The sequence below is a fragment of the Canis lupus genome, chromosome 1, assembly GCF_011100685.1.
Source record: "Canis lupus familiaris isolate Mischka breed German Shepherd chromosome 1, alternate assembly UU_Cfam_GSD_1.0, whole genome shotgun sequence".
Lineage (NCBI taxonomy): Eukaryota > Metazoa > Chordata > Mammalia > Carnivora > Canidae > Canis > Canis lupus.
Genome location: NC_049222.1, coordinates 119,431,702 through 119,456,536, shown reverse-complemented (window position 1 = coordinate 119,456,536; position 24,835 = coordinate 119,431,702). Strand labels below are relative to the sequence as shown.

The following is a 24,835-nucleotide window of genomic DNA, read 5'->3' as shown; positions in this document are numbered from 1 at the left end:
GCTCATCTGGGGTCTGTTCCTGAGAAGAGGAGAGGTCTACTTCTTCTCTTATGGGAGAGAAAGTAGAGTCTAGAGAGGACCAACACACACACACGCACACATACACACGCACGCACGCTCAAGCCTGTGGGCCTTGGATTTCCATGTTTATGTCAGGTCAGGAAGACTTTTCTCCCACTCAAGGATCCACCCATGTAAAGATTGCTCACCCACGTTTTCTCCCATTACTTTTGAGAGCTGCAGTTGTTATAATTAAATCTTTAATCCACTCCTTGGAATTTATTTTGGTGCACGGTATAGGGAAGGAAACCAATTTAATATTTTTCATAAACAGTTAACTAATTATCGCAGCGCCACTTATTTATTTATGTGGCTTTTAAATTAAAAATGAATTAGTACATGAAATGATTGCCAAGATATTAATAAGTAAAAAAACAACAAAAAAAATAAGAAAGCAAAATGCAGAACAGTGCGTATAATGAGCTCTTATTTGTTTAGCAGACTACAGGCAAGTGCTTCTCGATGCAGGGGCAGCTCCTGAGAAGGTTTGTAGAGACTGTTTCTAAAAACTGTTTGTGGTGGTTGCCTCCAGAGAGAGGGACAGGGTTCTGGAAAGGAGACCTACTTTTTCATTGAATACCCTTTGACTTATTTGAATTTTTTATCGTGTTTGGCTATGACCTTTTTCGTAAAAAATAAATTAATTTTAAAAATTCAAGAGTCTGTAAGTTGCAAGTAAGAAAACGCAGCTGAGCTAACTTAACCATAAGGGGACAGATATATTAAAGGATGTAGTGATCACCGACAGAGCTCACGGCCAGGAGGGCCACCAGTGTTGAATCAGGATTGCAAAGCTAATTAGGCAGCCCCTCCTGCCTGTCCCACTGTCCCCGTTCTGGATCAGAGGTCGTCCCTCCCAATGGAGAGTGCCTAAAACCCACCTGTCCTGCCCTCCCTTGTTTTCTGCACATAGGTGGTCACGAGGCTCCTCTTCTCACTCAGAGCACATCTTCTTTTCATAGGGCACAAGTCATTGGACTCCTCCAAGTGATAGCACATCCCATGGACAGTAGTAAGTCTCATTTAGAAAAGGCGACATGTTAAGAATCTTCTAGAACAGAACTGCACCCCACTCAGTTGCCAGGGTAAAGCAGAGACCATTTCTTCCTGCCCAGGAGGCCTAGGGGAGTGACAGGATCAACGGATTCTTGATGATGGCTTGCTTTCCTGGCCAGAAGCCACCTCGTTGGTCAAGGCAGGTGGGGAATTCTCAACCCAGTGCCCTTTGGGCTCATTCCAGAGCACTGGGGAAGATCCCCCTGACGGGGCTGACTGCCTTGATAGTTCACTCCCCCTATACCCCAAGCTCAGGACTGTGGATTTCCTGAGGGGCTGAGAAGCAGTCACAAACTCCTGTTGGCCAGGCTTTCTCTTCTCTAGCAACACATCTCTTGTGAAATTCTGAGCCATGCAACTGCAAGGGTCGTCTGTGGCTTTACTCTCTGCTGGCCCATGGCCCTAGGCCCCATGGCCAACAAGCATCGCGATGCCTCTCTACCGTATAACCCAGCTGAGGGGCTTCTCAGTGTTAGGTGTGAAGTCCTCACTGTTGACTTCCTCACTCCCGTCCTGCCTCAGTACAGTCATTGTCTTTCTAGGACATTGTCTTTCTAGACGTAGGTTGTGACTCTACATCTGGCACCAAGGTGGATATCGGTCCTTCTTCCTCTGATAACACCATCCAGCTAGGACAGGCTTAAACAAAAATATGTTTTCTTTAAAAACTGTAGAACTAAAAAAATAATAATAATAATAAAAATAAATAAATAAAAACTGTAGAACTGGTGAACAGAGACTTGGCCTTGGGAAGATCCAACCACTCCTCGGAGCCTGGACTCTAATTGCCACATGGTTAAAAACATGGTGCCATCCTTTCCTGGCTGTGTGGGTGACAGGTCTAGCCACAAGAGGGACTTTCTCTCAGCCTGATTCCAAATTCCTAGCCGAAAGTTCTAGACTGGCCCAGCTTGGGTTAGTGCCCACTCCTGGTTCAACCCCTCAGGACAAGATGGCAGTAAGGTTGAGGGTTGAGGAGGAGATGAGCCCCATTGTACAGATGGCTTCTAGACACCCACCAAATTTGTACAAAATAAGGGGCTAGGACTGGAGACTATTTTGAGCGGAGAAGGTACCTCTTCAAGGAGACAAAAATCTAACCGTGTGGAAGATGACTTCTTCACTTTGAGAGAAATACACGTAAATTACAGAAAAAGCTTTAAATCCAGGAAACAGGAAACATCCTTGATCTCGTTTACTGAAACAATTATTATTAAGGGCTTAGTGTTCATCCCCTCTTCAATCTTGGGTGCACATCCTTCCAGTCTTTTTTCTCTATATTTATAATAAATTTTGCATTTATGTGGCAGGGGAACGGAACGCTCAGCCTGCTGTAGTAGAGAATCCTAAAGTCTTTGATCTTTCCTCTTTTGTCTGTTGCATTAGAGAGACAGAATGCAAATATTTCATTTCTCCTCCAGGAAGGTTTGCATATTAAGCCCTTCCTGCCCTTGAGAAAGGAAAGGGTAACCAGGTTTTTGGCTGCTAAATGATGGGCTTAATGGCTCATCAAATCAGGCCTATTGTGAAAGAATGAGAGAAGATGAGGGGTTTGTTGGCATTTGAGGGGAACAATAAACAATATCTTTCTCTCCCCATCAAGTTTTGAACCAACTGAACAATAAAATTCCGTAATCAGGCAGATGGAGACGAAATTGTCAGCTTCAGTTCTGATGAGGCTGCCGTGAAGTCCCGAGGATCTGCAGCCCCTGTTGGGTTTCCTAATATTACACCCGCCACCAATCCCCTCCCCTCCAGCTGGGACAGCGGTTAGTGACCCGGCCTCACTCCTTGCATATGAGTCTATAAAAATGAATCATACTGTATCCACTTAGCTCTGAAATCTGCTTTGTCCTTTATCGATACCCTTTGCTTTACAAATCTCCTTTAATTGACATCCGAGTTGTTTTAACATGGGGACTGTTATGAACATCCCTATTTTTATTTATTTTTGACCTGTTTGATGATTTCCTTATGATAAATTCCAAGAAGTGGGATGCATATTGCTACTTTAGTCTCAGAAAGATGGTAACAACTCAATATGCTTAACAGGATATGAAAGTTCCTGCTTTTTCCCATGGGCTCATCAGCATTGGTAACTACCCTTTTTTTGTTCTTTACAATGTGAAAGACCAGAAACATATTGTTTAAAACATATTAATGATGATCACTAAAGTCGAATGTCTTTTAATGTTTATTGTGCATTTGCATTTCTTCTGGAAGGCTGCATTTGTCATTTTTTCTTATTGATTTTTAAGAGCTCTTTATATGTTGAGGACAACAGCCTTTTACTCATTGTAATGTATTGCAAATCACTTCCCATATACACTCCCTGTCAAGTTTTGTTTTCTGGTTTTTTGGAAATTTTTCTCTATACACATGCTAGGTACATTTACAAAATATTTGCTATGTACCAGGCACTGTTCTAATTGCTTCACATGCATTGAATTATTTAATCCATACAACAATAACCCCATGACGTATGTACTATTATTGTACTAATATTATAGATGCGGAGATAGGCACAGGAGGTTGAGTAACTCGCCGAAGCGCACATGACCAGTAAATAGGACTCAAGCCCATTGCCTGGCTATGAAGTCCTTGCTCTAACCATAAACTAACACTGCATATATTTACTCTAAACCCTAGAGAATCTGAAATGTTTCCTTGGGTTGTGGCTGGCATATGTGTGTTGAAAAGCTCCACAGGCAGTGTTGTCATACCCCAAGGATGAGCACCAGTGATTAGTGGGGTTTTATTTGTATTTTTTCCCTACAGATTATTAAATTTTTATGTAGTTGAATTTGTCCCATTTCTATTTTTCTTTAATGCTACATTAAGAAAAAGCCTTCCTCAGCCCAAATCTGTCAGTTGCCTTTTGCCGCACAACACTCCACTCCAAAGTATAACGGGTTAAAACGATAAGCATCTGTTAATTTTTAGAATTCTCTGGATGGCATTTGGGCAAAGCTCTGCAGGATGGTTTCTCACCTCGGATCACTCATGTGGTTAAAACTGCCATTTGGTTCTGGGTTTTGGCTGGGATGCCTTGATTCTCTGGCAGAGAACCTCTCTTCCTCCAAGAACCCAGGCTGGCCTCCACCATGGCCCCGTGCTCTTCCAGCTATGAGAAGGTTGAGGAGAAGCTGCAAACATCTCTTCAGGCACAGCCCCCAGACCTGGCCCAGTGTCACTTCCCTGTACTATATTGGCCAAAGCAAGTTATGAGGCCAACCTAGATTCAAGGGGTAGAGAGACAGACTCCACGTATCGATGGAAAGAACACCAGAGCCACTTGCAAAGGGCCCCAGACACAGGATGGGAGATTCACTGGAGGACATTATTGCAACAATAGACCAGAAGATGTTAAAATCACTCTTCTGCGGCGTCTACTGGTACTTTTTTTTTTTTTGAGATCATATTCATATAACATAAAATTAACCATTCACCCTTTTAAAATATACAAGTCATTGAGTATATTTATAGCATTGGGAAACCAACATCTCTATCTAGTTCCAAGGCATCTTCATCACCCCAGAAGGAAAACCTGGACCCATTGATTGAGTAGTCGTTCTCGAATCTCCTCCTACTCAGCCCCTGGAAACCACTGCTTCCTATCTCTATAGATTTACCTATTCTGGATATTTCCTATAAACAGCATCATCCAACGTGTGGCCTTTTGCATCTGGCTTCTTTCGCTCAGTATCACATTTTCAAGTTTCCTCCATGCTGTGGCCCATCACCAGGGCATCATTCCCTTTTATAGCTGAATAATATTCCGTGGTATGGACCTGCCACACTTCGTGTATTTATTCATCAGTTGATGGACATTTGGGGTGTTTCCAACCTTTTGGCTTTTATGACTAGTGCTGCTATGAGCATCTAGGACACTTGGTTCTTCTTACATTGAAATTTTTCTCACATCTGGGATTCAATTTTATACCATTCGAGGTAGAAAAGAGAACTCCATATTCTTCCTTTTATCCCAATAACGTGTGTTTATAAACCATCCTTCTTACACCAACATTATCTGCCACTGTCATCGAGCAATGGCATGTGCCCTTGGGCAAGTTATATAACCGCTGTTGTGCTTTAGTTCCCTAATCTATTAGTAATAGTAACCAACCTCACAGGGCTGTTGTCCACATTAAATGAATTCATAGATGTCAAGTGCTTAGAACAAGACCCGACACATGGGAAATATCTGTACCCATTATTATTCTTGGTAACCCCAAAGTTCTGTATATACAAGAATCCACTTTGGACTCTTTCCTGTTCTGTTGGTCTCTTTGTCTGTTTCTATTTGTAATGAGCATTGCTTTATATTTTGTTTTAATTTCCTATAAGCCAAGTCTACCTTCATTGTTCTTTCTAAAAAAAAAAAAAAAGTTCTTAGTTCATATTGGCCATTTGGAATTCTTCCAATTGAATTTTATCAGGCGCTTCTCCCTAAATCCTGCTGGGATTTTTTTATTAGAGTTACATTTATAGATTAATTTAGGGAAAATTGAAATATTTTTATTACCAAGTCTTCCCATGCCATAACATGGATCTTCATTTATTAAACTCTTATTTTATATCTCACAGTACAGTTTTGTAGATTTTTTTTCATATAGGTATTATAGATTTCATTCGGTTTATCCCTGGATATTTTATATTTTTGTTGCTATGGTAAATGGGATTTTTTTTTCCATTATATTTAAGTAGTTTCTATTTGTATTTAGGGAAACTATGGATCTCAGTTCTTGTTTTGATGTTGATGTTCTACTGGTTTTTCATTTTTTTTGAAAAAAGCATACCTTCAAATAATTACCTTCTTTTCTCTTTTTTTCGCCATTGTACCTATTTCTTTTTTCTTGACTTATTGCAGAGACTAAGACTCTCAGAACACTGTCAGATAATGGGCTTTGCAGGCATAAGAGAGTATGGAGGAGTGGCAGGGGAAGTGTTCCAGTGAAACAACATGAACAGAAGTTTGCAGGAGGAAAGTGGTGATGTGTCTAGAGAATGGTGCAAAGAAAGGAGAAGTTGGTCTCTAATACCAGGGTGAAGATTGTGGATTTGACTTGGCTGTGGTGGGCATGAGACTGGTGTGGTCAGGTTGTATTTTGGAAGCTTGGCTCAGACTGTGGTGGAGGGTACACCACTGGGAAGTGAGACCCAGTCAGGAATCATCAGATGAGTGGTAGTAAGACAGGGGGCTGGGTAAGCATGTCTGCTGGTGTCTTTGTGATGAGGGACACCAGGGCTTCCGTTGGATTAGATCCTAAAACCCTGGAGCCCTGTATAGTCCCAGGATGAAGGTTCCTGCTTCTCTGAAAGAGTCATATGTGGTAGAACCAAGCTAATGGCCCCACAGCCCCTCTAGTCTCACCCTTCCGAAGCGTGTCTACACTCTCAGCTGTACATCCAAGAGGCGGTGACGGTTTGCGGGGTTTGTTTTTGTTTCTGTCATTGATTGTTAAACGTAACATAACTAGCAACCATAAAAACTCAAGATTCCAGGCCTCAAAGGGATACGGCTCCAGCCTTTAGGGTAAACTCATCTCACATGTCAATGGTGGTGACTTGTTCCTTCTGTGGTCAAGGCTCAGGTCCCTTCCTCCGTTTTCTGACTTTGGTTGGCTTAGCCCCACAGAGGCCTAGGGTCACAGTGGTCATCTCCAGCTTGGGGGGATGGCTGGGGAGCAGGCCTGGGAGACAGTGACCAGAGTGATAGCATCATTTCCCCAGTCCCTCCCCTCCACCCAGGACCCCCAGGGCAGCCCTTCAGACTTCTTCCCTACCCTCCCTATCCAGCCATCATAGTGAAGAAGAGGAAGAGGTGGCCAGAGGAGGAGCCCCCATCTGGAGACTAGAGAGGAGAAGCCAGCTCAACACCCACAGCCAAGGGGTGGGGTGGGGTGGGGTGGGGTGGGGTGGGGGCGACCAGGAGCAGCTAATGGGCAGGCAGCTCAAAAGAGAGGAAAGAGAAGGGAGAGTCCTGGGGCAGAGAGGGGAGCACTTTGATGGGGGATGGCGGGGGCCCTGTGAAAGGTTTGGGCAGTGGGGCATGTGCTTAAAACTGGGGGTTTGAGTCTGGAAAGAGGATCACCTCAAAGTCTTCGAGGGCAATCAATGTGGCAGGAGGCGGACAAGCCCTGGCGGAGGGCCCTTTGCTCCCCTGGCCCCAAACTCCACTGGGGAACCCAAGCCCTGGGGGTGAGGAGCCTACCTGGACTCCATTCCCAAGCCTTGCCTGATTCTGCTGCCTTTGAGTCCTCTTGATCCAATAAGCATGACAGCAATGCAAGTGTCCCTGGCTTCTGGGACACCAAGGCCCAAGAATAACGGTGGGCAAGGGATGCCCTGATTCTCTGTCCCTGCCCAGCCCTGGATTCCCGGTTGGGACTTTGATTTCGTAGTTGGCAAAGGGTGTTTGGTGGTGACGCGGGTGTTGGGCGCCGGGATGGGCAGGACTGCTCCGTCCACCACTGCCAGTGCTCAACCGCCCCACCTGGTGGTGCCCGGGCCTCACCTGGGCAGGCCAGAAACCCCCCAGGTCTACCCCTGGCAAGAGATAGAAGGCGCAGAGTTTTCCGAGTCACTGCAGACACACCCCAGGCCCCAAACAAGGTGGGAGACCACTCAGCCTGCAAGCTGCTCCTCCTGCTTGCAGGGGGGACCCCATGCCCTCCCTCCAGGAGGTCACCAAACTTGCAGCTCCCTCTTTCCATGACACACCTTGGCCGGAGGGCGGTGGCCCCCACTGCACCCCTGCTTGGCTGATCGCTCACCGGTGGACGTGGGGAGCCAATCCAGGCCTGGTGTTGGCTTTATTTTTGCGTGTTCACGTCTGCTGGGAGGAGAGCCTATGGGAAACCAGCACGGACGGAGCATTTTAATTAACAGAGCTGGTCTGAAACCTTAGGCTGACGCAAGTTTGCTCAGTGCTGAGGACGATCACAGTTTAACGTTGGGAGAGAAAAGGCAATGAAGGAAATAGATCAGACGAGGCAATATTGGGAGTTTATGAATCCTGTGCATTTTCTTGTGGCTTCACAGCGATCGCTTTGAAACTGGCTGTCACCCAGGCGTGAATTATCGCCTCAGCCTGCGAGGACGGGGAGGCCGACAAGACATACGCCCGCACACAGGACATGGGCACTCGCCCGGCTCATAATTCTTTCTTATGCTGCAAAAGTGGAGAGCACCGTGATAGCAAAGAGAGATGTGACCCTTGTGATGTCTTTGGGGAGAAAAAAAAAAGAAAGAAAGGAAAAAAAAAAAAAAAAAAACCCAAGCCTGGGGGCAGGGGAGGAAAGAGGAGAGCTAAGAAATAAATAACAAAGCCGGATGCCATTTACATACCCAGGGAAGGCCTCTGAGACTGCGCTCGGTGCTTTGGACGTCAGTAATAACCCGGTGATGGAAATAAAGAGACTCTGCAAACCCACATCGCCGGAGACGGTATCATCACCGTCTTCCCCTTTGTTTCCAGGCAAATTCCAGCACAGCGGGGGGCCAGCCGGGCCTGTCACAGGGAACAGTGGGGTGGGGGTGGGGGTGAGTCCAGTGGTCCCCACGAAGACTCAATTATGTTGGCTGCGAAGAGATTAATTAGAATTGAATTTCCTATTGATGTAAAACTGCCTCTTGCACCTGCCGCTGGCATCCTCATTACTGGTTTTCTATTACGGGGGATTAGATGATGCAGTGAAATAAACTTTATGCTTCCTGAGCGATACTCTCAAAATGGGTTTACTGTACTTAAACTGACGAAGAAGAGGGTTACCTGAAAGAAACGTGATTTAACCCATTCTCTCCTTCTAATTTTTTTTTTTTTTTTTTTTTACACAAGGGAACCTCCATCCACTTGTGGAAATTGTGAAGGCACAGAGGTTTCAGGGTCCGCTGGCCAGGTGATAAGCTGCGTGAGGGGAGGTCCGGGCTTGTGCTCCCTCTGGGCCCCGAGCTTACTAGGATGCTGCAGTGGAAGGAATCACCCACGCCCTGCCCTGGGAGGAGTCGCTGGGAGCGATTCTCTGGAAGAGATGGCCCGGAGATTGGAGTCTCTGAGATTTCTCACACTTGCCCCTTGGAGAGGGGGTGGGGGTGTACGTGGAGGGGTGGGCAGCATCTGGGGTCTGGGGAGTGCTGGCAAACAAACACCAGGTGGCCAAAAACTGCCACCTGTCCCATGAACTACATGCGCCTCCCTTCCAAAGTCAAGTTTGGGAGGCACAAGGTCGGGAGTGGGACCACCCCTGCCCAGGGCAGGCCCAGTCATTGTCACTCTCAGGAGCCCTTAACCCTCTCCCCCGTGGGATAATAGCTAACATTTTGGCCTTGGCTCTCCCAACTGTTAAATGGCTAGAAACCAGAGAGGAGGAGGCTCCAGGAGGCAAATAATTCTCAGCAATTTTGTGTATAAATCTAAATTTCATCCAAATCACCCCCAATGATGCTACCTTCCAAACATGCCCTGAATTCGGGTCTCTGAGGATGAAGATGGCACCTCCTGTTCTTACGTGGGTGCCCCTGCCATCCGGTTTTCTTGGGGGCCCCCAGGAGCCTAGATGGGAAGCAGACGCAGCAGAGGGCCTGCAGACACCAGTATGGGGCCCGTGTCGTCTTCCCCTGCTAGTTCTGGGATGAACTCAGTTCGAGCCCCAGAGCCCGCAGAAGTCCTCGCTTCTGAGCCGCCACCACGGTGAATGCTGCTGAGTCATAGTCCTTGCTTCTCTGAAGCATCGCCAAACTGGCTCAAAATTAAGGCGAAATCCGCTCCCTCCCCTGGCCAGGCCAGTCCCTGTCTGGTCTTCTCTGGAAGCAGCGAGGCCTCCTTCATAAACGTGGTTCACCACGTCCAAGCAGCGAGAGGGTTGGTATCCAAAGAGGTCGGGCGGTGACCTCAGAGATAAAAATATGACCGACTCAGAAATAGGGAGAAGCCAGGCCTTTGTGGGGCGGGATGGGGTGTGTGAGGGGATCTCAGGGTCTTTTATATGGCCAATGATACTCTACGTGTTACTCCGACAAAGTGGAACCTCCACCACGCATTCATTCAGGAAGTATTTATTGAGCACCTACTATGTGCCCTGCGGGGCTGGGAATACAACGGGGAACATGGGAGACACAATCTCTGACATCCCCTTATATCCTGCTGGGTCGGTGGGTCTCTCTAATTAGATACTCCTTCCTTCCTCTGGAGCTCGAGCCCTAAGGGAAATTAGTCACAGCCACAACCACCGCCTCTGGGCGTGTGGAGCATGAAGAAGAAGCTGGGGGATGAGGACATGCTTTAAAGAAATATCTCTGTTGTAAAATAAAAAACAGGGGAAAAAAAATAAGCCAAATAAACGGATAGCTTGAGGAGGGATCCTAAGGACCAGCACCAGATCGAGGACTAGACCTTCCCCACCGTCCCCAGAAGTCCCTCATGTGCCTCCCATCAATCTCAACTGCCCCCCCTCCGCACCCCTCCGCCGCAGAAGTGACCCCTCCACTAAGTCTGAGTCATCTGTTCTTTGGCTTGCTTTACAGTGTCCCACTCCAGTGCGCCTTCCCAGACATAAGAGGTCGTCTTGCCTGGTTTTTTGGGGTTTTTCTGTTTTTTTTTTTTTTTTTTTAAGCAGATCTATCTTCTGAGTTTCTTTTCATCTAGAGTTCCCCCCCCCCAAACCTTTTTTTGTCCGTTCATTGATCTGTTGAAGACCCGGAGCCCTTGGACCCAGAGTTCCCCACGGCCAGCCGTAAAGAGATGCCCCCCCTGTCTACCGTGCGGCTCCCCCAGTGGTAGAGTTCACGTGGTCAAGGCAGGACAAATGTTCGATTCTTTCCTTTTCTTTATCCGATTTTGAGGAAATAAATTTGTTTCTTGTCCCCGGAAGGCGGTGATGTTTTAAGAAGCATACGAATGAAAGGCCTACACATATTTGATGGGTTTTCATTCCATTACAATTATCACCTTCCTTGACGCTCTCACGGTTTCCATATCTTGGCCACTGGGAGCCTCTCGCAGATGGGCTCCCAAGTCCTCTTGACACAATCTTTTATTCTCTGCAATCCTCCTTACTACCTGGTGTGACAAGATGTGCCCGGCTCATCTCAACACATTTCTTCCTCCAGACCTGGGGTGCAATCAGCCGTGGAGAAAGCAGACCTGGAGAAATCAGCCGTTTCTCCAAGAAGTCCTGGTGTCTGTTAGCGGAGAATCGCTTTTAAGACAAAACGAACGAAAAGAAAACAAACGTGGAATGTCAAGGAAAGGAGAGGACCAGCCACAGACTGGGAGGAAATACGGTAAAGACATATCTGTTATCCCAAATACACAGGCACGTCCCGTGATGCCAAAGATGCAACGAAATAAAAAAGACACGGAGCCACGGAGCCACAAAAGACATAAAGAAACTTAGATGTATATCGCCAAGTGAAGGAAGCCTATTCGAAAAGGCTATGTACCTCTGATTCCAACTATATGACATTCTGGAAAAGGCAGAAATGTGGAGGCAGTAAAAAAAGATCAGTGGCTGCCTGGGGTTAATGCAGAGAGGGTGTAAGGAGGAGGGATGAATAAGTGGAGCATCGATTCTTTTTTCTCACCCAAGACTCACCGCACAGGGGATGACGGCATCAGCGTATCCGGCAATGACTCTGACGTCATCCCGTCTCACACACACAACAGCCTCCGTGTAAAACACGTAAAACACTAATACCTCCTCAGTCACCATCATCGTTGAAAACAGGTAACATTTCCCCTCCTATTTATTTATTTTTTATTTTTTAATTTTTTCCCCTCCTATTTATAAATAGCTGTGGTATATCTATACCATCAGAGCATCTAGCCATTATTACACGCTCTACTCTTTCCTCTTCAATCCTCATTTCTTCTTTTTTTTTTTAAAGATTTTTATTTATTTATTCATGAGAGATGAGAGACACAGAGAGAGAGGCAGAGACACAGGCAGAGGGAGAAGCAGGCTCCATGCAGGGAGCCCCATGTCGGACTCGATCCCAGGAACTCCAGGATCACACCCTGGGCCGAAGGCAGGTGCTCAACCGCAGAGCCACCCAGGCGTCCCCTCATTTATTCCTTTTTTTTTTTTATTCCTAATTCCATAGACAATTTATATCTAATGTTCACCTCCTCACGGCCATGTCCCTCTGGTCACTTTGGCTCTCTACGGCTCATTTTCTAGTAGATTCCTCAAGAAGTTCCCATGGGGACAACATTTCTCAAATTCTTGCCTGTTGGTGTGAATCGGGACCCTCTACACTTGACAGTCAGTTTCCCAGGATATAGAACCCTTGGTTCACATTTTATTTTCTTGAGTATCTTAAATATAGTACTCTACTTGCTCGTGGCACGTGTTGCCATCAAGAAGTTGACGATGATCCAATTTTCTGAATCCTGTGCTATTTTCGCTTAGCTACTCAGAGGGTTTTTCTTTTCCTCTAAAGCCTCACATTGAACTAAAATTATGGCTTGGTTTTGGTCAGTCTGGGTCAATATTTTCAGGAATGTGATGTGACCTTTCAACATGTAGTTTTGACCTTTCCTTATTTCTGAAAGTTTTTCTCGAAATACGGCTTTTGTGATTCGCTCTGTTCTCTGGTTTCTTCTTCTTCTTCCTTTTTTTTTTTTTTTTTTTTTTTTTAAATTCGGGGACTCCTATTCTCTGTGTGTTGGGTGGCTTTTACCTCACTCCAAGATTGGTCACTTTTTCTTACATCCTTTGTATCGTGTTCATTTCTTTTTGATTTCTAAAAACTTCCATGTTTTCCCGTCCTTTATTTCTTCCAAGGCTTTCTCTGTTGTGTTTACCCATCCTTGTATCCTTTCTGATTTTATTTCTCAAAATTATGTCCTTGGACCCAATCCTTTCTTCAGTTTGTCATTTCACTTCTGAGCTTTTCTATCTCTGATTTATGTTGTTTGTTCGTATATCATTTTCTTAATTTATTTTAGCTCTCTTTGAAATAGCAGGCTATAGGTTTTTATTTGTTTGGTTGGCATGTCTTTCTGGTGTGTTTTTCATTGTCTGTAGACATGGTGTTCTACTGCTTATTTTCTTTTTTTCTTAAAACAACTTTGTGTGGGATCTGACCTTGATCTCTTTCTGCTGCTCATTTTTGTAAGGGTGAAATTAATTTTCCTGGGCTTTTAAAAGGAGGTTTCGTTGAGATAGCTTTTCTAACTCCCAGCTTTCTAACTTCACAAAGCTCCCTGTTCCGTTTCATGCAGTTAAAAGGTACGTCTCCCCTTTCATCTGGATCTTCTGTTTGCTTCCTCTCTATTCCTGCTCTGTTCAATTTTGATCCCTCTTTCAGCAGTTTCTCCTGGGTGTGGGGCCCTGTCCTGGAAGGAAGACCTGGCTGGTCAGCCTCAGGAGTTCCCAGGGCCTAGGCTGTTCCATCTCCTTTACCGGTTCTTACCTGATGACCTTTGCACTTACACGCTATTGGAGTGGGCAAAATGCCTCCCGCTTTCATTTTTCTTTTTTAAAGATTTTATTTGTTTATTCACGAGAGACACAGGTAGAGGGAGAAGCAGGCTCCCTGCAGGGAGCCAGATGCAGAACTCGATCCCAGGAACCCGAGATGGCGACCTAAACCGAAGGCAGTTGCTCAACCGCTGAGCCGCCCAGGTGTTCCCATGCCTCCCGCTTTCAGCTACTGTTGTAAAATAAAACCGAGCCCCGTGCTTTCCAGTGAACATCTATTGGCTATGTTGGGGTGCTTCTGTTCTCAAGCATGACAAGCACCCCATTTCTTCCCTTTGCCACCATTTTGATGTTTGGGGGGATTCATTGCCCACTAGTTTTGTTGGGAAGGTTCCCCACAGGAACCTCCCCCATAGGAAGGTTTGGTCTTCCTATCTAGTTGGGCTGTTTTATTAGGGGATTCGAGAATATTCAAAATTCTACCGTGACACTCCCACCATCTTCTGAAAAATGCCCCAGGGAGAACTTCCAACACCCCTAAGGCATGCTCTATTGCAATCAGACCAGAAGAGAGAAACCTGTGTGAACGGTGATTCGCGTGGAGTGTCTTGTGCTGATGATGACATTGTAGGGGACCCTGTTGATCCCCTCAGTGCATCTGAGCTCAACCCAGGAGGCACTTCCAACCTCTCTCCTCCTCTCTCTCTAGAGCTTTCCCTGGAACCACCAAAGCACATTGGCTTGCCGTGTGCTGCCCGAGATCCCTCCCACGTAAACTACCAGAGCCTGGATGCTTGTCTTGGGTCTGCTTTGGGGCGAACACAACCCAGGACAGATGCAAAGCCTGCGTTCCAGGCTGTTTCAACACCTCTCACATAGTACAACCTGCTCATGATTTTCAAAAACGAGGTGATGTTAGCTTAATATGTTTAATAGTCTTTGGTGAGACACGTTTTTATTCCACACAAATGAAACGCTTGTCTTTCCTTGTCTCCGCACCCCTTTATTCCCTCAAAGGGCCCTGGTTGATTAGCTGTTTCCCCTAAACATTGTGTTTCCTAAATGCTAGTTTTGTTTTCCCAAATTCAGCAATCCTATTTTCTAAATGTAGAGTCTATCCTTTCTCTGGGCATGAAAATGAGAGTCCTTTATCTGTAGGTGCCAGAGTACCCTTGGTGTTTAACCACATATATATTGACTTCTCATCCCTGGCTCCTTGTGACTGGAAGTCTTATGAAAGAGTACAGGGCAGGTGAGATAGGTCAAGTCAAGTGCCACCTCTTCCGCGAAGCCCCCCATTGATGCCCCAGGGAGGACCACTCAGCTACCTCTCTCATGGCTCCACCATAATCTGCCTTGCATTCTAGTCTGCTGTCTATCTGCCTTATTTCTTGACTGTGAGCTGATCTCCCCCAGGGCTCCCCCCGCAAATCCTGGCCCAAGGAGACCCCCAACAAAAGCTTTACCGGACAGTCTGCCTAAAGGCAGGTGGTCTAGACACCTATAAAAGAGGCTGGGAATTCACCCTGGAGCCTGCTTCCGACTGGTGCATCCTCTCGGCGCACCTCTAACCAGGGCAGAGAGGGGCCCCCGCCCCCCACCGAATCCTAGGACGCGGCACCGAGCCTGGAATAGGCACAAAGGGTGGACTCATTTGAGCCCAAGCCATCACTGCTGAGAGCAAGCAGACAGGAAGCTCTGTCTGAGGACAGGGTTGGGGAACAGAGTGTGACAGGCTCCGTGCTGGGACCTGCGGGGCTGCCTTCATGCCACGCGGCCCTTCGTGTGGTGTCAAAAGAGGAGATTTGGGTTGTCTTGTTTTTTTTTTTTTTAAACCTAACTTTAAACACTATTGACAGCAAGATGTCTCAGGCACACACGGCCGACGGGGAGGCAGCGGCTCCGTGTTGCCATAGCTACCGACAGGACGCCACTGGGCCGTGCTCTGAACTCCGGAGCATCTCCGCCTGCAGGATGAAGTTTCCTGGGCTCTGGGGGAACTCAGCAACGCGGTGGCAGTGGCTTAGCTCCAGGTCTGCGGCAGCTGCCTGCTGCTTTCGGTGACAGGGATCCGAGGGTGGCCGCTCGGGACACCCCTGCGTCCGGAAATCCTGGGACGCTGGAGTTGCCTCTTGCCCCCATGAACCTTCCGCGGGTCGTGACATCGGCTCCTGAAGCCTGGTGACCTCGGGGGGGGGGGATGGCTCGGCGCGGCTGGGAGGGCGGTTGGCTGTCGGGGACAGGTTGGCCACGGGATGGGAACTGCTGCCAGGACGTTCTAGCGCTCCCTGCGTCGTCTGGGAACCCCTCTGGGGGGCCTGCAGAACCAAACCAGCTCAGGCTTTCGCAGTTCCTCCTTCAGAGGGAACCTGCAGGACCAGGGCCCGGGTGTTTCCCTCCAAGGATGACCCACCTGGGTGCATCCTGTGGCAGGGTCTTCCCACCAAGGAGCGGGGGGCTCGGCTGCCAGACGGGGAGAGGCACCCCCAAGCCGCTGCCCTCACATGCCCCCCCCACCCCCAGGGACATGCTGCCTGTCTGCCTGATGGGCTCCTCCCGGTCTCGTCTCCTTGGCTGCATCAGCCACCAGCCTTTTGTTTTCAGCCCCGGTGGAGAGATGCCTGCTGCCAGGCGTTGTGTGGGCTCCTGGCACCGCGTGAAAATACCACTTGCTCGGGGCGCCTGGAGAAGCAGGGCGGTACCTGCCGCTGCCTCCCGTCTCTGCTCAGGCCGCCCGCGTGGCGTGGATGGGGGCGCAGCTTGCCCACGCTACAGGGGCCTGGGAAAGCCTGGAAAATAACCGACTGCCTTGGGGGAGATTTTGAGAATGCCTGTCCTGGGGGCAAAGAGCAGTCACTACTGACCTTAGCGACCCCTTTGCTTTCTGGCTCTGGGGACACAGACCTGCAGCTCCCTCCAGAATGAGACCCCGGGCCTGGCTGTGACATTGTCACATGTGTGACCTCCGTCTCTGTGTCACTTCCAAGGTTCATCCCACTGTGAACCTCCCAGATCGGGGAAGCCTCAGGGTGCACATGCTCACCCAGTGGCGTGCTCCTGGGGACATCTGATAAATGTTTCTGGAGTGTTCCTGTTCAGAGCAGTTTTGCTCTGTTCCAAACAAGCCTTTCTTTCTTTTTGAAATCTTCAAACCCAATTCTTAATACTAAGCATTAGATGTAGAATAGCATTCACATTTGCATTTAAAAAAATGCTTTTAGCTGGCTCAGGAACTCAGAAGACACTTAAGCCCCACTCTCCTACCGCAGGATGGGAAGGTAGGAATGGATTTATAACCCTTGGTCAGGGCGGAGGAGTTTTGGAAATGCGCTCTGGGCTGACGATGCTGGAGAGGCGATCCTGCCCTGAGAGGCCCCACTGCCCCTCTCAGACCCCACAGAGCCCTCGGTGACACGGAGAAAGCTGTCCCCGCTGTGCTCTGGGATGCGGCTGGCAGGCCCATGAAAGCAGGCTGACTGGTGCCAATCCCGGCCAAGCCAGCGGGGGTCCTAGAGAATCAGCAAGCTTTCCCAATTAGGCAGCATTTTAAACAGAAGTGCCATTAATTGATTTCATGTAGTGATTTCCTCATTTTAATAGTCACCCCGGTTAATAATGGACAACATAGAGCCAAAAAAGGAGGCTCGGCCATGCCCACTTGATGGACTCGAGAGAATTATGTCCAACGGGCTTGTTTGCATCCGGGGGCAGGAGGATACACAGAAGCACCACAGTGGCAAGAGGAGTCGAACCCTTTACCACCCGAGGCAGAGGGGACTGCGCCCCGCAAGCCTGTTCCCACCACCTTGGACTGACCGTGAAAAAGTCAACTTCAGCCCCGACCTGCATGACATGAATGCTGAGTTGGTTTGGGCCAAATGAAAGAGCATTTACTGACTTGTGACATAAAAATATTCTAGAATTTTAAATGTTTTACCCCAAAGTCAACAAAAGAGAAATCTCTACCGCTCATGCTCAGGGTCCATTGGACCCCTTCCTATAGTGACTCTGCCCACCTTAGTGTCCCCCCACTCATTGTGGGGGGGCTGCTGGGGGAGGGCAGGGCTCCAGATGTGTGAGAACTGACCACACAATGGGCAGCAGACCATCCCAGTGGTGTTTTGTTTGTATTTTGTTTTTTTTTTTTTTAATTAAGAAGCACCAAAATGAACTTGAGCTTGGCAGGACCTCAAGAGTGAAGCCAGGCTGGCTCTGAGCCCAGTTTGCATGGACCGGCTGGACTTGGACTTGGGCCTGGCTCCCTGTTGGGCTCTGGAGTCGACGGGCAGACGGGCTCATCATAGACTGGGGGAGCGGGACGTCCCTTCCTGGAGACCCCAGAGGTCTTCTAGCCTCCTCTCCTGGGGGCCACTGTCCTCCCTCCTGGATACTCAGCTCCTCCCCTCTGCTCTGGGAGATCCCTCCAGCGTCCTTTCCAGAAGCCCTCCCTTTTTGCTCAAGACAGCTACAGGGGTTATTCCATGCTACTTGGAAAACCCTACCTGTTCACCAACTCTCGCTCGTGGGAAGGATGGACGCTGGTGTCACCTTAGCCTGTCTCGGAAACTATGGACTATTCTTAGGTTGTGGAAGTTCAGAATTCCCAACATGCTTGGGGGTTGGTGTGGGGTAGCCTGGAACCCCCGGCAGCATGGCTAACATAGAGCGGACTCTCACACGGGCATGCTGGCATCAGGAGATTTCAGGAGACCCGACAAAGAAGGAAACAAAGAGACCCTTTCCCTCCAGCTTCTCCAAAACCCAAGGAGCAACAGAAAAGAAGAAGGGTCATGGGGGGTGGGAGAAAGGGGGCAGGGAAGGGACAGTCATCCAGTATGGTCTCAGGCAGCCAAGGGAACCTCTCCGGGCCTCCTCTCCGAGTGAGGAGTTTTTAGGAATTGTGGCATCATAGCACAAGCCTGGAGGGGTCTCAAGAGCCTGGGCTACACTCCCCTTACTGCTCAAGTGAGGAGGAAAGGCTTGGCCAGAGTCCCGCTCGGAGGCCACAGCAGAGGCAGTGGGAGAAGGCAGCTATGTTCTTGGCGGGGGGGAAGGGGCTCCCATCCGGGTGACACTGTGCTCAGCATGTCACTGTGTGGGGAGCTCTGGGAAACCCTGTGTTCACAATATTTTAGAGGCCAGTATGGGGCCAGATGCCTGCCACCCAGGTCCCGAGGTGGCTGAGCTGAGTGACCCAGGGCCGGCCAGCCTTGCCACTCCACTTTCCAAGATGTTTTCACACCCTTCACTCACCTGATCTGCAGATCCCTGCTGACAGGAGCAGGCTGGAGTCTACTTTGCAGATAAGGACCCGGGCTGGGACTGCTAGGACACCATGCCTCGGGGAGCTGAAACAGACCCCCTGGTCTACACCATCCTGCTCTTCTTTCTCCCACGGGATGCAGGGAGAGAGGTGTCCCTGGACCTGCCACTCCAGATGGCTCCCCTCCCTTCTCCGGAAAAGTGCTCTGGGTCTTCTCACAGAATGGAAAGTTTGAGACTCAGGGCGCAGTCTTGCCACGGGGATGGCGCCCCGTTCTGGAACACGAGGTGCTTCGCCCCTGCGCGGCCTTCAGCTCCCCACCCACAGGTAGGCGAGAATCCGCACTCCATGGGATGGTCCCGGGGCCCAGAGCCGAGGCGAGGGTAGGCGGGTTGCCTGGCACCCCCCTTCCAAACCTGGCCGGGCCCCCTCCTCCTGCCTCCTTGGCAGCAAACAGAGCGGCTTCTGAACTGCTCCATGACCTCTTCTGGGGCTTGGGTTGTGGACTCATGGGGTGATCTAATGCAAATGTCTTTTTGCCTTCGTTGGGATGCAAAGGGAGAAGTTTGCCACTAATCTTTCAGCAGAGACACACATATCAAAACCTGCAAGCGAGCACACAGGGCTTCATGCCGGGAATTTGCAGCGTTTCTCCGCCTCTCTCGCTGCAGAGGCCGAGCCTGACTTTCAAAAAAGGGCACGCAGCCCTTGGCAAATCCCGAGGAGGAAAACACAGTGCCTCTTGGTGCCACGGGCCTCGAGCCTGCTTTGGGGATTTCCCCGAGGGCCTCTCAAAACAAGAAGGAAGTCTGAGTGAAAAATTGAAAATGTAGCGTATGTCAGAGGAATGCAGCATTGTTGATTCCTAGCAATGTCTGCCTGAATATTAGATGCAAATAAGTGCTAATAAGTACAGTTGGAAACGCTAATGGAAAACCGTCCTTCCCAGGAGGGCCACACTGCACACAGATGCACGGGGTACCTGGGAGGGCCAGATCGGCCCCACTCGCTGCTAGCTGGGTTCTGGAAAAAGCCTGGGTAGACTCGTCCCATGGAACTAGAGCTTGTGTGGACTCATCCAGTGAAAGCACTTGTGGTTCGGATCCTCCTCCTGGCTATGAGGCTGGGCCCAGGGGATGGGAACTCCTCTCTCTCTCCCCACTGCCTCCCCCCTGCCCCGTGAGTGTGTATTCTCCTGCAGGGGTGTGGCTGGTACTGAAGAGGTTCCCAGGTTTCTTTGGCAGGTGCCCAGCCAAGTAGTGGCCGGGACCCTGGGTGGTGGGAGACGGATGGAAGTGTGGGGACAAGGGGGTGCAGGAAAGGGGGGTGCAGGCAAGTAGCTTTTCTTTCAATTCACCCCCTCTCCTCCCCTCTGTTCACCATCTTTCCTCCTGCTCTGCTCTGGTAGCTTTTGGTCATGGGTTGGATAAGGACGCCACTGCCCTGTCCCTCCTGACACTGGAGTCCTGTCCCCAGTATTCTGTTCATCCGATCTGCACCTGACTGAGGAGGAGTAGGGCGATTTCAGCCACACACACGCCCCTCCGTATGCAAACACAAGTACCACGAAGCCGGTGGAGCACGGCTAGGCCTAGCACCCTGAGTCTGGAACCGTCTCGGAACTCAGGATCCTAGAGAAGGAGCCCCACTGAACCTACTCCGCTTTGGAATCAGCAGCCCAAGCCTGGCCCTGCTACCCTCGGGATGCGTGGACTCCAGCAACCTGGTGGCATCCTTGTTCCTTGGTTTCCTCAACTGGAAAATGGAAATTACTCTGCCCACTTTGTGGTTGTGAGAATTAACGAAGAATTAATGAAGATCATGACCATGACCGTGCTGGTCTGCCGGTTTGTCTTCTCACCTGTCAGGTTTGAGAGTGCTCAGCTCAGGTGGGGCTGCCCTGGGCAGTCTGGATGCCCCCAGGCCGTCTGGAGCCCTCCTGCTGGGGGTCCCCCAGCCTTCCTCGGGAGCCATTGTGCTCCCTGCCAGGGCGGCCCGGCCCTCTCCTCTCTGGTCACATCAAAGGCCATGAGTCCACATCACTCGTCACTCGGAGATCCATCTCACACCCTGAGGCCAACCAAAAGGCAGATACAATGAGAGGAGGGCGGACAGCCTTTATTTTACTAAAGCTTTCTCCGCAGGCGTCTGAAAATACTGGGGTCCCCTCAAGACGAAGAGGTGACTCATTTGCAGCTTCACCAAGTTCCTGTGAGAAGCCAGGCTGCCTGCCCCCCTGCAGGTGGGGGCTGCCTCTTTTCAGGACAAAAACGGGGGACTGGAGTCCCAGGTCCCCCCACCCCCTCTTGCATCCCGGCTCCGTCCTGGTGCTCCACCGGGGGTGAGTGCAGGGAGGAGTCTGCTCACCCAGCTGGACCTGGCTCACGAACGCTCTCCGCCAAGGTCTCAGGAGCCCGCCGCCACCCAACAAGGACTTCAGGAGGTGGCCCTCCAGGAAGAGCCTGCCTGGGTCACGGGTCCTTGCAGCAGAATCCAGAGCCCCAGGAACGTGGGAGCGGGTGCAGACACCTGCCCAAGACCTTGAGCAAAGTCCGCTGAGGCGCAGCCCGGCCCCCCGCCCCCCGCCCCGGGGCGCTCCTAGGGATCCATCCTCCGCGTCTCACCCGCCCGCGCCCCCGCCGCGTCGGGTCCTGAGCGCGCCCCTGCCCGGCCGCGCTCACCGCCCGCTCCGGGGACGCCCAGTCGTTTTCCCGGGTCGGCGCCGGCGTGCGCCCCCCGAGCGGGGGAGCCGGGAGCCGGGAGCCGGGAGCCGGGAGCCGGGAGCCGCGCGCTCCGGGAGGCCGCCCCCGCCCCGCCCCGCCCGCCCCGCGGCCGCGGACCGCGCCCAGCGCCGGCTCCCCCGGAGCGCGCGGTCCCTGGGGGGGGGCGCCCGGGCCGCAGAGCGCGCGTGGGGGCGGCGCCCGCGAGCTCCCGGGAGGGCCCGGGGATCGCGGGAGTGACCCCCCGGCCCCGCCGCCGCCCCCCCCCACCCCCACCGCGGGGCGGGGCCCAGGCCGGGGGCGGGGCTCCGGGCGGGCGCGGCGTTCTTTGCAGCCTCGCCGGAGGCTCCGCTCGCACTTCGCTGGGAGCCTTCCCGGCGCGCTCGCCGGCTCCCGAGGCGCGGCGCGGAGAGGAGGGCGGCGGGGCGGGGGGCGGCGGCGGCGGCGGCGGGGCGGGGGCCGGGTCCGGGCGGGCCCGCGGAGGCAGCGCCGCCGCACCCTCTCCGCGCCCTCTGCTGCGCGCTCCGGCCGCCGGCCCGCGCCGCCCGCCTCGCCCACCGCACCCGCTGCGCTCGGAGCGGGAGGAGGCCCCGGGCCCGGGCCGCCGGGCTCCCGGCAGCGGACGCCTCGCCGCGGAGGACCGAGCCCGGGCTGGAGGCGCCCGCGGCCCCGCGCGCCGGCGGCGCCAGGTAAGTGCGCTGCGCCCCCGCCCGCCCCGGCCCCGGCCCCGGCGCCGCCCCCGCCCGCCCCGCCCCGCCCCCCCCCCCCCGGTGCGGGCGCCCGAGGGTCCCGGGGGACCCGCGCTGCACTGCGTCCCGGCGCCGAGCTCCTCCCCGCCCGGGCGTCCGAAGCCGCGGCGGAGGGAGGGCGCGCGGGGTTCCGCGGCGGCCGCGCTTTGGGGACCGGCTCCGGGAGCGGGAACTTCAATTAGACTTTGGCTCCTTGGCTCCCACTCGCCGCCGCGCGTCCGGGCGCCGCCACCCCTCGGGCTCCCCGGTCCCCGCGGTGCTCGGCTCCGCGTCCCGGCGGCGGCCGGGTGGGGGGGGGAGGCCCGGGGCTCCCCACCGAGCGCCCCAGGTGCCCCGCGCTCCGGCCGCGTCCCCGCCCCGCGACTCCAGGGCACCGGCCTGCTCTGCGCTCGAGGCGAGCGTGCGGGCGTCCGGGAGCGCGGGAGGCGGCCGGGGGGGGGGGGGGGGGGGGCGGGGCCGGAGGGGCGCCTGCCGCGGGCTTGCAGCTGTGCGCGCCAGCGGTGACCCGCGGGAGGCCGGCCCGGCCGGGAGAGGCTGCGTGGCGGGTTTGGGGGCGCGGGTGCTGGCGCTGGGGCGCACGGGGCCCTCTCCCTTCCAGGCGCCGGCCTCCCGCCGCCCAACGTGCGCGGTGCCTCTGGTCCCCCGACCCCGACCCCGACCCCGACCACGACCCGGAGCGGCGGCCGCACGACGCCCTCGGCTGGCAACACTCGCTGCCCGGCTGTTGCAACCGGGAAGTAGGGGCCGGTCCCGGGCTCCCGGCCTTCCGCGGTCTGGGGTGTGGGGTGGGTCCCGGGTCCCGGGTCCTCGGGGCGCCTCCCAGTCGGCCCCTGCGCAGTGACAGGGCTGGGCTAGGGAGATGGGCGCGGGCGGCGCCGGGCCGGAGCGGGAGGCGCTGAGTGGAGGGCACCGTGGGAGAGGCGGCGGCAGGGGGGCGGCGGCAGGGGGGCGGGGGGCACCGGGCACCCCGGCCCTTCCTCATCTCTGGGATGCTCACAAGCTGCACCACCAAGCCCACTTTCTCTGGGGAACCTCTCACATCCGACTTCACCTTGACCCTGGCCAATGGGTGCAGAACTTTTCTCAGTCCCGCCCTAGAGGAGGCCTCTGGGTGGCTCCGTGGTTGATGGTCTGCCTTCAGCTCCTGGGGCCTGCCTCCGTGATCCTGGGGTCCCAGGATCGAGTCCCGCATCAGCCTCCCCGCATGGAGCCCGCTTCTCCCTCTGCCTGTGTCTCTGCCTCTCTCTCTCTCTGTGTGTCTGTTAGGAATGAATAAAATCTTAAAAGATAAAAATTTCCCATCTGTTATGGTCTCTCCTGCCCACCCTCTGTCCCTGTCCCAAAAGCAAGGTAGACAGGCTGCAGGAAGAGGTGACATTCTGCTCCCTGTAGGAGACCCTTTTAAAAAATCCAGACAGGCCACCACATGTGGCAGGACAGGGGGGCTGAGGACCCCTCGCGGGGAGTGGAAACAACACTTCAGGGCCTTCATCTGCCTTGCCTCTGTGAAATGACCCACGGGAGGAACAAAACGCAGACCCTGAGAGGTTGAGTCTCTTAGGATGATCAATAATTTAATAGCGCTTGAACACAGCCGCCGAGTCAGGCCCCATCCCGTTGCCCAGCCCATTCACCCTGAGACATACCGATGACACAGCTTATTTATTTATTTACTCAGAATCAGACGCCACAGAGTGAATTATGTTTCCCCGGTATTGATTTTTTAAAAAGACCCCAAATTAAAAAGTCAGGGCTTTCTTAAAACAAGGTCAAGGATTAATTATTTATAGAGAGACATCAATCAGCTGATGTGGGGGCTCATTTAGAAGATGCCACGACAGCGGCCCAAAGGAGCACAGGCTGATTTTCACTGGCTCCGGCTGCGCGAGGAGCAGGCTTGTCTGACCTCCTGGGCTTGGCACAGCTTTCCCGGATTGTGACCGGAGGAGGATGCTTTGTAACTCAGCCTGCTGTTGGAGATGCCTTTTTAATCTTGTAGCCAGAATACCACTTGGGAAATTTCATGCATATTTGCTGTGTTTCCATAATGAACATTTACTGATTACAGGGTATCAAGGGAATTTCATTTTTTAAACATTTATTCAAATGTCTGTTTATGTAAGCTAATAAGTCTGGGAAAGTTCGGTAGCTACTTTTTTTTTTTTTTTTTTTTTTTTGCCATATGGTCGTTGGGAAAGCGTGCTGGTGGGCTCCTTGCAGGATTTGCCTTGGATCCACTTAGAAGGTGGACCGGCAGAGTCTCCGGATTGGAAACGCCCTGCAGACTGCTCCTCTGTTCTTCACTCAAGAGTTTGTGCCAGCGGCGACCTGATAGGCTTTTTTGTGGTTTTGCTGATCGAAGTGATGGGCGCTCAAAGCTTTTATGGCGATTTGCTGATGCATCTGGTTGGAGGCACCTGTGTGTGGGGGGGTCACTGGAGTCTTGTGAAGGTGTGGCCCCCTTCTCAGCCTGCTGCCTGGCTTGGAGTGGGGGATGTCTGCAGTCACCCGCCCCTGCTGCATCTCCCTGATTCTCTTGGGTGTGGCAGCCACGTGGGAGAC

The 24,835-nt window shown here is 52.2% G+C and overlaps 1 protein-coding gene across 1 annotated transcript in view; it reads left to right on the top strand.

The window, feature by feature from the left end:
- The first annotated feature begins 22,149 nt into the window (after nt 1-22,149).
- CHST8 (carbohydrate sulfotransferase 8) overlaps nt 22,150-24,835 on the top strand; it is a 129,815-nt gene continuing 127,129 nt past the window's right edge. The window contains exon 1 of the mRNA XM_038529437.1: nt 22,150-22,213. The gene's annotated coding sequence lies outside the window, so the exon portion shown is untranslated. The remainder of the gene's footprint in view (nt 22,214-24,835) is intronic.